Below are 10,823 nucleotides of genomic sequence, written 5' to 3'. Positions count from 1 at the left end.
GCCACCGGACTATTTACATTGACCCCCTCCATTTCTTTTGTACACTGCTGCTACTCGCTGTTTATCATCTATGCATAGTCACTTCACTCCTACCTTCATGTACAAATTACCTGGACTATCCTGTACCCCTGCACACTGACTCGGTACCGGTACTCCCTGTATAGAGCCTCGTTATTGTTATTTTATTGTGTTACTTTCTATTATTTTTTACTTTAGTTTATTTGATAAATATTTTCTTAACGCTTCTTGAACTGGTTAAGAGCTTGTACTGTAAGTAAGCATCTCACGGTAAGGTCTACACTTGTTGTATTCGGCGCATGTGACAAATAAAGTTTGATTTAGATAGTGTTGTTCCTGCTATTAGGTGAAAAAAGTGAATAAAAAAAGTTACATTGAATTATATTTCAAGAAAATAATGTTGCAGGAATGCTAATCCTATCTGTTTCTAACAACAGAATCGATTTCAGAACAATCTGAGATGGTAGTTGTCGAAATCCTCTTTTGCTTATTGAAGAGAAACAAACCAGCAGCGCTCTGTGAAAACAAAACCCCTCTGTGATTTCACCTCCGCTTTGCCTGAGGCGTCTGTTACAGCAACAATAAGCAGGTACAGCGCCTTACAACAGCATCCACTAGAATAGGCATCTACAGCACACAACAGAGTAAAGATTGCACTCAGATTTCAGATCCAAATTTAGATGGAGCGAAATAATCCCTCCACGGAATGCTTTACTTGTCCTATTCGCCCTACAATAATATATGCCGGCATCTCAGACTTTGCTATAAAAGGATGTACTGTATATTTATTATGAGACACCAGTAAGTGAAACTATGATCTGTATCATTTATTTTATGAGATGGTTGACCCCAGGGCAAACTACTAACATGACCCCTCACTAATGCCCCAGGTTTTAAAAAGAGATGTCAAGCCTCTTAGGGATAAACCATCTGAGCTGACATATTTTGGAGGTCAGTACAGTACTTTGTAAAAGCCAGACTGCAGAGTAATTGATGTCTTTGGCTACATGGCGCAGCACTCACAGCTTGGGACATTTTATTCTGAAAGAACATTGTTGTATCCACTCATTAGCATCTAGAGGTACATCAGGCACTGAAGTCTGAGGCAGCTGTTTGAGAATCTCTCTGACTCCAGATCAGCTTATATACTGTTAGCGTCCCAAATGGCACTGTATTCCCTGGTCAAAAATAGTGTACTACACTGAACAAAAATATAAACGCAACAAACAACAATTTCAAAGATTTTACTGAGTTACAGTTCATAGAAGGAAATCAGTCAATTGAAATAAATTCATTAGACTCTAATCTATGGATTTCACATGACAGGGCAGGGGGGCAGCCATGGGTGGGCCTGGGAGGACATATGCCCACCCACTTGGGAGTCAGAGAGACTGACTCTCTGAGAAAGAGACTGACCAATCAGAATGAGTTTTTCCCCACAAAGGGCTTTATTACAGAAATAAATATTCCTCAGCCCCTTTTATTTCAGCTCATTGAAAATGTGATCAACACTTTACATGTTTTATTATATTTTTGTTCAGTATATGTAGGGTGCCGTTTGGGACAGAACCTCTGCCTCTCTGAGGGGCTATGGTGGATGACAATCAGTGTTGGGGAGTAGTAAACAACACGTAAACTCAGCAAAAAAAGAAACATCCTCTCACTGTCAACTGCGTTTATTTTTCAGCAAACTTAACATGTGTAAATATGTGTATGAACATAAGATTCAACAACTGAGACATAAACTGAACACGTTCCACAGACATGTGACTAACAGAAATGGAATAATGTGTCCCTGAAAAAAGGGGGGGTCAAAATCAAAAGTAACAGTCAGTATCTGGTGTGGCCACCAGCTGCATTAAGTACTGCAGTGCATCTACTCCTCATGGACTGCACCAGATTCACCAGTTCTTGCTGTGAGATGTTAGCCCACTCTCCACCAAGGCACCTGCAAGTTCCCGGACATTTCTGAGGGGAATGGCCCTAGCCCTCACCCTCCGATCCAACAGGTCCAAGACATGCTCAATGGGATTGAGATCTGGGCTCTTCGCTGGCCATGGCAGAACACTGACATTCTTGTCTTGCAGGAAATCATGCACAGAACGAGCAGTATGGCTGGTGGCATTGTCATGCTGGAGGGTCATGTCAGGATGAGCCTGCAGCAAGGGTACCACATGAGGGAGGAGGATGTCTTCCCTGCAACGCACAGCATTGGGATTGCCTGCAATGACAACAAGCTCAGTCCGATGATGCTGTGACACACCGCCCCAGACCATAATGGACCCTCCACCTCGATCCCGCTCCAGAGTACAGGCCTCGGTATAACGCTCATTCCTTCGACGATAAATGCGAATCCGACCATCACCCCTGGTGAGACAAAACCGTGACTCGTCAGTAAAGAGCACTTCTTGCCAGTCCTGTCTGATCCAGCGACGGTGGGTTTGTGCCCACCGTCGCTGGACAAGCCGTCAGTCCAGCCTCGTCAGCAGTCAGCTGTCCGTCCTGTCTCCCTGTAGTGCCGTCTTAGGCGTCTCACAGTAGGGACATTGCAATTTATTGCCCTGGCCACATCTGCAGTCCTCATGCCACTTTGCAGCATGCCTAAGGCACGTTAACGCAGATGAGCAGGGACCCTGGGCATCTTTCATTGGTGTTTTTCAGAGTTAGTAGAAAGGCCTCTTTAGTGTCCTAGGTTTTCATAACTGTGACCTTAATTGCTGTTAGTGTCATAACGACCGTTCCACAGGTGCGTGTTCTTTAATTGTTTATGGTTCATTGAACAAGCATGGTAAACAGTGTTTAAACCCTTTACAATGAAGATCTGTGAAGTTATTTGGATTTTTAAGAATTATCTTTGAAAGACAAGGTCCTGAAAAAGGGACGTTTCTTTTTTTTGCTGTTTAGTTCAACTAGTAATTTAATTACATTTTGCAGTAGCTTGGTGGTAGTTTAAATAAAATTCTAATCTTGATAGTGTTTTCAATAGTTCATTACTTTTTGCCATGTAGCGGTGTAGTTACAGTGGGTAAGAAAGTCACCACCCCCTTTTGTTGCCTTACAGCCTGAAATGAAAACACATAAAATTTGACTTTTCCTGGCTTTATTTACAGACAGTAACCCACAATATCAGAATGAGAAAAAACCCCCAAAAAAACTCTAAAATGAATTACAATTAAAACAGTAAAATACTCTATTTGGATAAGTGAACACCCCTCTGAGTCAATACTTGGTGAAACCACCTTTTGCTTGAATTACAGCCATGAGTCTATTTGAATGCGATTCTACTAACTTTGCAATATTTGCCCCATTCTTCCTTGCAGAATTGTTCAAGCTCAGGCAAATTCCATGGTGACCGCTCATTCCACAGATTCTCGATGGGATTTAGGTTGGGGCTCTTACTAGGCCACTCAAAGACATTCACCTTCTTGTCCTTCAGCAACTGTATGGTTGCTTTGGCGGTGTGCTTTGGGTCATTGTTATGTTGAAACGTGAACCATCTTCCCATTTTCAACTTCCTGCCAGAGTGCTGCAGGTTCTCAAGAATCTGTCTGTATTTTGCACTGTCCATTTTCCCTTCTATCCTGACAAGTGCTCCAGTCCCTGCTGAAGAGAAACACCCCCACAACAAGATGCTGCCACCGCCGTGCTGTACTGTAGGCATGAAGTTCTTTGGGTGGAAAGATAATTGGGTTTTTGCTAGACATATGAAGTTACATTTTGGTCTCATCTGACCACAGCACCTTTTGCCACTTGGCCTCGGAATCTACAATATGTTTTTGGCGAAGCTCAAATGAGACTTGATGTGGCTTTTTTTGGAGGAGTGTTTTTTTTCTTGCCACCCTCCCATAGAAGCCAGATTTGTGGAGCGCTCCTCCTTGCCCGGTAATCCAGTTCGGAGGGACAGCCTGATCTATGCAGGGTCTGGGTGGTGCCATATGCCTTCCACTTCTTAATAATGGTCTTAACTGTGCTCCGAGGGACAAAGCCTTTGAAATCTTTTTATATCCATCCCCTGACTTGTGCCTTTCCACAACTATCTCGTAGATCTTTTGAAAGTACCTTTCCGCCCATAGTGGATTCTTTGCTTTGAATTGCACTACTAAGCAGTGGAGTCCTCTGTGAACAACTGCTTTTATTCTGAACTAATCAAAGTCACTACAATTGATCGCAGACGGAAGCCAGAATTTTGTGGGTTACTATGTGTAAATAAAGCTGGAAAAAGTCTAGTTTTATGTTTTTATTTCAGGCTGTAAAAGCAACATTTTGAAAGGGGGTGGGGACCTTCTATACCCACTGTAACTACACACTACTTTCTTGGGGTAAAAATATAAAATATGGGTGAGGTATGCAATAACTTTCTTATTTTCCTACTATGCATAAGACATGCCTAATTTGATGTCTATAACATTTCAGCTTTAGATATGCATTTGTTTTACGAAGTAGTTTGGATGTAGTGCACTACCTTTTTAAAGTAACTTTAAGTAAACCATATTTTTCTTAAGCTATACACTTAACTTCTCCAGTTTGAAGTAATCGGTAGCTATATTATCAAAGTAGCTCCCCAACACTGATGAGGAGTCCTGCCTGGGATCCCCCGTCTATCGCATGGCAAGACTGCCCTCTGGTGAATCCCTGAAATAGTAGGCCAGTCAGAATTTTTTGAAGGTGATGCATCTGACAGCTACCAACATAAAGTAGCAGTCGTAGAAACACGCTTGCCCGGAGTTCCCACTTTAGTTGTTTAAGGGAAACCCAAAGTTAGGTATAAAATACTGTATTCCTGAAACCCGTATGTTAGCATTTTCTGACAACTTCGCATAAACTACAGTTACTGACTGGTAGACTTAGAATTATGATTTTGAAATAATACATTTAGATGAGTGAAAAAAATCAATTCACATGAAGTTGCAGTGGATCTTTTAACAATAGACAATTCTAAGTATTATTCTTTATCAGCTCAAGTTTTATTATTCAAATGTAACACGCAAAGCTTAATCAAGAAGCAGCAGCACTCATTCATTGCTTAAGATTAAGCTGTTAAACCCTACAGGAGATGGAGAAGCACAGAGTGTCTGCCATTCACTCACAGTCAAGGCAATCACTTTGTATCTAGTAAGTGTCTATAGAAGGGATCTCGAGTCTCTCTTTAAACACTCACCACTAAGACTGTAGAAGCCCTTTAGCAGCAGCACAAGACCCATTACAGAAGCCCTGGACAGCTGTGGTTGCATCTTGACACAGCGCTCCATAAATAAGGGATGTGCAGAGCCCGTCTTCTCATAAGCATGTACAGTGTGTTACTGTCGAGTAGAGACCTGCTTTAGTTTGACTGTTTAGTAAGCGCTAGCAGACATGCTCCCTTTCAGAGAGCTCAAAGTTCAGTGACCTGATCCCTGGCTGTTTGGCAGATAATTGAGGTTAAACAGGTATGTCACTAACTGAGCTCGTTCACTTCACCCCCATTATGCAGATCTGATCCAGCAACACCGGGGAGGAAGGAGGGGTTCTTATAAGATCATAGCTCCGGATGTGACAGGCATCCCCCCGCTCTGTAAACCACTTAACCGTTGAGACCTGGGAGCAGGAGGGAGTCCACAGAAGGAACCGACAGACAGCCAGAGAGAGGGAGAGGAGTCTCCAGGTTAGAGTTGTCGTAATTAATGCTAATATACACCCAGCATCCATCCACCGGCACTCTGACAGCAGCTACATCAAAAACAGCCCTAACGAAGACAGTTCAAAGACACACCGAAGGTTGCACCCTCTCTCTCCAGGAAACAATCAGCAGTAGACAAGCAGTTTAACGTTACAAAAACACTCTTGAAATGAACAAATTGCGCAGACTAGGTTTTCTAACAGCTCTGTTAAGAACCTGTCAATCATGAGGTGTAATAATAAACTCAGAAAAAAAGAAACGTCCCTTTTTCAGGACCCTGTCTTTGAAAGATAATTTGTAAAAATCCAAATAACTTCACAGATCTTCATTGTAAAGGGTTTAAACACTGTTTCCCATGCTTGTTCAATGAACCATAAACAGTTAATGAACATGCACCTGTGGAACGGTCGTTATGACACTAACAGCTCACAGACGGTAGGCAATTAAGGTCACAGTTATGACAACTTAGGACACTAGAGGCCTTTCTACTGACTCAGAAAAACACCAAAAGAAAGATGCCCAGAGACCCTGCTGATCTGCGTTAACGTGCCTTAGGCATGCTGCAAGGAGGCATGAGGACTGCAGATGTGGCCAGGTCAATAAATTGCAATGTCCGTACTATGAGACGCCTAAGACAGCGCTACAGGGAGACAGGACGGACAGCTGATCGTCCTCGCAGTGGCAGACCACGTGTAACAACACCTGCACGGATCGTTACATCCGAACATCACACCTGACGGACAGGTACAGGATGGCAACAACAACTGCCCGAGTTACACCAGGAAAGCACAATCCCTCCATCAGTGCTCAGACTGTCCACAATAGGCTGAGAGAGGCTGGACTGAGGGCTTGTAGGCCTGTTGTAAGGCAGGTCCTCACCAGACATCACCGGCAACAACATCGCCTATGGGCACAAACCTACCGTCGCTGGACCAGACATGACTGGCAAAAAGTGCTCTTCACTGACAATTCACGGTTTTGTCTCACCAGGGGTGATAAACGGATTTGCGTTTATTGTCGAAGGAATGAGCGTTATACCGAGGCCTGTACTCTGGAGCGGGATCGATTTGGAGGTGGAGGGTCCGTTATGGTCTGGGACAATGTGTCACAGCATCATCGGACTGAGCTTGTTGTCATTGCAGGCAATCTCAACGCTGTGCGTTACAGGGAAGACTTCCTCCTCGCTCATATGGTAACCTTCCTGCAGGCTCATCCTGACATGACCCTCCAGCATGACAATGCCACCAGCCATACTGCTCGTTCTGTGCGTGATTTCCTGCAAGACAGGAATGTCAGTGTTCTGCCATGGCCAGCGAAGAGCCCGGATCTCAATCCCATTGAGCACGTCTGGGACCTGTTGGATCAGAGGGTGAAGGCCAGGGCCATTCCCCCAGAAATCTCCGGGAACTTGCTGGTGCCTTAGTGGAAGAGTGGGGTAACATCTCACAGCAAGAACTGGCAAATCTGGTGCAGTCCATGAGGAGGAGATGCACTGCAGTACTTAATGCAGCTGGTGGCCACACAAGATACTGTTACTTTGATTTTGACCCCCCCCTTTTTTCAGGGACACATTATTCCATTTCTGTTAGTCATATGTCTGTGGAACTTGTTCAGTTTGTGTCTCAGTTGTTGAATCTTGTTGTTCATACACATATTTATTTACATATTAAGTTTGTTGAAAATAAAACACAGTTGACAGTGAGAGAATGTTTATTTTTTTGCTGAATTTACTAGGTAAGTGGTAGGTGTGTCTAAACAAACACTTTTCCTTGCTGATTATAATGGAGACGGATGCCTTTACTGATCTAGCAGGTTGCCAATGCTGTATTCCCAGCTCTGTGCTGTGAGCTGTAGTATGGCCTCAGAGGGAAGATAAACCTGGGGGCCTGTCATGCCAAATAATGTTCTCCGGCCAAAAGTGCCCCCCTCTGCATCACAATTGGATTGGATAAACTATTAGCGTCGGTTGCTATATCAATGATGTGATGACCTAATGGATAAGAATTTTGGATATCATTACAGCCTAAACAACATTCTTTTCATCATCTCTATGCAAACAAGGCTGATTTCCACGAAAATGTCGCTGTTTTAACAAGCTTTGTTTAGTTATCAAAATGAAAATATTACTTCAAACTACTTCTGGGTACCTTGTTAACATTACAACATGAAATCCACGTCTTAAACACTGGAATCTGCTTGACACATTAAAGTTACTTACCTTACAGATCACGAAGTCAGCTAATTTACACACCATTAATATGCAAATCCGTTTGATTCATACACTGGCTTGTCTGGCTGTCATGTTTTTATTTTAACCTGCCCTTCCCTTATCTACACTGAAATAATAGCATTTCAGTAGTCCTCTTATGATAAAAGCCATTATCATAGCTCCTTTAGTACACCCTTGTGGTGGAATGTATATGTATATATTGTAGGTCGTAAGACACAACAATGAATCATGTGAAACAAATAAATACCATCAAAGGATACAACTGACAATAATGAACACCTTGTGAAAAAGCTGTGAAAACCAACCTGGCAATATTTAAGATTGTAATACATAAACTTTGATCTTTTTTGGTACAGATGTGTCATTATTTTCAAATGTTTTTGTACACTCACATGGCAATCAGACTAAAATACTGAATTCTGGTGTGTAGAATTTTGAGGAGTTGGTTGCTGTGTGGGTGGGAGGTTCTGCCTGTCACTTGTTCTCAACAGGCAGCCAGTCTCGGAAGGGGACTTGAAGAGGGAGACTGCAAAGTCCAGGCACTGCGGCTCTCAATCTGTGTATCTCACATATTATGTGCCAGTATGATAAAACAAGAACATTTTCTTAGCAGATAATAACAACATGACAATAACAGTAGCTGTAGATGATGTAATGAAAAGTTGGAGGGTAGTTGGTAATGGAGGACATCAGGTGGATCTACATCTGAGTGTTTGGCAGAATCCCTAGGTCCGGGAGAACAGGAGCAGAGTTAAAAGGGAACAGGGTAGAAGACGTAAACAAGCAAACACACAGGTTACACTTTACTGTGAGAAAATGTGATGGAATATTCATTGTTGTATACAAGGACCTACAATACATACATAATATATATATATATATATATATATATACACACACACACAACACTGCATGCTTGTGGTAGAAAAAAACCCACAAGCATGCAGTGTTATAAATGGGAGATATGTACTTTTCAACACTTTTAGAAGGTATAGCCTACCTCAAGCTGGTCCCCCTCCAACTCATAAAATCAGACTGATCTGAACTCACTGGTTCTGGTGGATGGGATACCTCCTGGGGGCTTGGACAGTCGATGGTCCTACAGTCATTTGGAGAGGTAAATTGAAGAGGACTACCATTTCTTGCATTCTCATATGTCAACCAAATCATTTTTACCTAGTCAAAAACCTCCGCATCCTTCTCAGTCCATGCCTGAAGGTGGTCCTTGAAGGCGTTCTGATCTGGTTCCACAACTTCCACCACATCAGGTGGGGGTTCAGTGATCTGAAAGCACGTTATACAAAAATAGCAATAGACAAACAACAACACTAAGTCAATCACACATTTGAAAGACTACAGTAAATGCAATAATTGTATATACAATTGCATTGTTCACCTCAGTCAACAGCTGCGGCTCCCATCCGTACTCAGTAGAGGCCTGGATGCTGTTGTTGTGTGCAAAGAGATTTACCTTCTTGGTACCAATCAAGGGACTTGCTCATGGCAGTCTTGATGGTCTGGTTGGTCTATTCACCAAACCTGGAGAAGGGTGTAGGAAAGTGATATCTATTGACAATGTAAGACACTGAAATATGTCTGATTATGTACCATGGAAAAACAAAAACAAATTGTAAAAAATAAATTTTAAAAACCATTGGTGACAGAATATAACTTATAACATCCGTACCTTGTTCCAGTGCTCATGAACTCGGTCACTCAAGATAACCATGGGTGTTGAAGATGTCCATCATCGCCTCGAGGTGGCCTCGCCAGTCTCGTCCTTGAAAGTAATCATACAAAATGAAAATCTATTATTGGTTCCAAGCACCCTAATGTTAAAAGTGGTTAAATGAAGTCCACCCCTAACATTTAAAGTGATCCAATGAAGTCCACCCCTAACATTTAAAGTGATCCAATGAAGTCCACCCCTAACATTTAAAGTGGTCCAATGAGGTCCACCCTTAACATTTAAAGTGTTAGAGAGAAGATTACTTTATTCTTACCCGTATCTGTGTCATACAGTATGCAGGTTTTCATATTTGTAAGGATACTGACTGACGACACACACACACACACACACACTATAATATTGAACTCTGCTGTGGTAGAATAAAGCAACCATTACAAAACAACTTATCAGGGCAAAATTTGAATTGGGACACTAAGCGATCATGGTTAGTGTCACAACTTTGATGGACTTCAACTCCGGCGCCACAGTCACCCTCTCAAACTTCTGGCAGGCTAGACAGGGTACTTACCTTTAAGCAAAAAGTGACAAATTGAAACATTGTGTGCTCTCTGATATATTAATTGAAATCATAATAATTTCAGATATAATAGAATGTGATTGATAAACAAAAGGTTATTTCACTTGCCCAGCTGTTCACCTCCTTGACAATTCCCCGTCAGAAGAAGAGTAGGTTGATTTTGGCAATCATGTGCTTCACTCCGAAATGGCCAGCATGCATCTCGGTCAGCACGGCCTCCTTCTCCTCCTTAGTAAAAATCACCCTCCTGTGTGGCTGGCCATTCTTCCCCTGTAGGCATGATTGCCTAACAAGTTGGAAAAGAGTTGTTGAAATACTCTAGTCCAAGTACATTTGCAGTGCTGTCTTTCTGTTTCTCGGTCTTCCACTCTCTTCCCACCTCTCCCTCCCTCTCTCACTTTTATCATTTCTTTCTCACTTTCATCCTCTCTACTCCCCCTCCTCTCTGGCTTGGCATGACAGGCCCCTGGGGGTCAAAACCACTGGACCTCTCCAACAGGAATTGCTCTACTGCATAGTTTGGAAACTCTGGTCCTGGAGGGCTGAAACACCTATTTAAAATCAGGGACTGGTTTAGACCTGGTTCACCAGGTGAGAGAAATTAACTACCAGGCTGGAAAAGGACTGTGATTCTAATGTCCCAGTGAAGCAT

The 10,823-nt window shown here is 42.6% G+C and overlaps 1 long non-coding RNA gene across 1 annotated transcript; it reads right to left on the bottom strand.

The window, feature by feature from the left end:
- Positions 1-9,088: 9,088 nt before the first annotated feature.
- Positions 9,089-9,857, bottom strand: LOC123726145 (uncharacterized). Its single transcript, XR_006758465.1, has 3 exons — positions 9,592-9,857; positions 9,301-9,443; positions 9,089-9,188 (listed from the first exon to the last, which is right to left on the bottom strand). It is a non-coding gene; the product is annotated as an uncharacterized lncRNA (long non-coding RNA).
- Between the last annotated feature and the right edge of the window lie 966 nt (positions 9,858-10,823).

Source organism: Salmo salar, chromosome ssa13 (genome assembly GCF_905237065.1).
Source record: "Salmo salar chromosome ssa13, Ssal_v3.1, whole genome shotgun sequence".
In the NCBI taxonomy this organism is placed as follows: domain Eukaryota; kingdom Metazoa; phylum Chordata; class Actinopteri; order Salmoniformes; family Salmonidae; genus Salmo; species Salmo salar.
The sequence above is the reverse complement of the archived record's forward strand: the minus strand, read 5'-3'. Positions and strand labels throughout refer to the sequence as shown.